This window comes from Onychostruthus taczanowskii, unplaced genomic scaffold (assembly GCF_017590055.1).
Source record: "Onychostruthus taczanowskii isolate IOZ18803 unplaced genomic scaffold, ASM1759005v1 scaffold13, whole genome shotgun sequence".
Classification (NCBI taxonomy): domain Eukaryota; kingdom Metazoa; phylum Chordata; class Aves; order Passeriformes; family Passeridae; genus Onychostruthus; species Onychostruthus taczanowskii.
The window spans coordinates 14,173,180-14,174,117 of NW_024498462.1; positions in this window are offsets into that span (position 1 = coordinate 14,173,180).

The following is a 938-nucleotide window of genomic DNA, read 5'->3' on the forward strand; positions in this document are numbered from 1 at the left end:
GTGTTAGACAGAGATCAGAAATTCACTATAGTGTTGTGTTTGCTTTTTGGGACTCTCTCCTGGAGGGCAACAAATGGATACATTTATATCTGAATGTGAACCCCAAAGGATCGCCCTTGTCCCACCAAACCAACAGATCATCATGGTGTTCATGGCTGCTTTTTCAATATAATTTAGCAGTACAGATTCACCAATACCAACACAAAATGTGTATTTTAATTTTAAAAATAGCAATGATATGGAAATGAAGACATCTGTCAACACGACACCTTTAATAAGCAGACATGACCCGTGATTTTCCTGTCTGTGCTCATACAGAGCATCCTGAGAGACCTTCAGTTTACACAGCCAGGCTCGGCCGAAGGGATTCTGGAATCCACAGAAATGCTTTAAACAGTTTTTCCTTGCTGTAATCCACGGGCACGGGCAGATGACTCAGATATTGTTCAGCCTGGAGAAGAAAGCGGCAGCTTTGGGGTGTTCAAAGCGGCTTCCCAGAACCTGCCAGGAGCCTTCACCAAACACTGGGCAAGACAATTTACAAGAGCAGTAGTGACAGCACACGGAGGAATCGGTTCAGACTGGAAAAGCGAAGGTTTCGATTCGATATTAGGTGGAAATGCTCCCCAGTGCGCACGGGGCGGCCTCAGCACAGGCTGCCCAGAGCAGCTGCGCCTGCCCCTGCATCCCTGGGCGTGCCCAGGTGAGACGGGCACTGCAGACACCTGGGCTGGCGGCAGGTGCCCCCGCCCACGGGGGGCTGGAAGGTCGGGCAGTGCTCGGCTCCTCCCAGCGCACCGTGCCATAACCCCGGCCCGGGCGGCGGCCGAGCCCGGCCCCGCTCCGGGGGCGTTCCGAGCGCCCCTCACGGCTCCGCCATTTGCTGCCGCTGGCGCAGGGCGCACGCGCGCGCCGCCCGCTCAGGCGCGGTGGCTCGG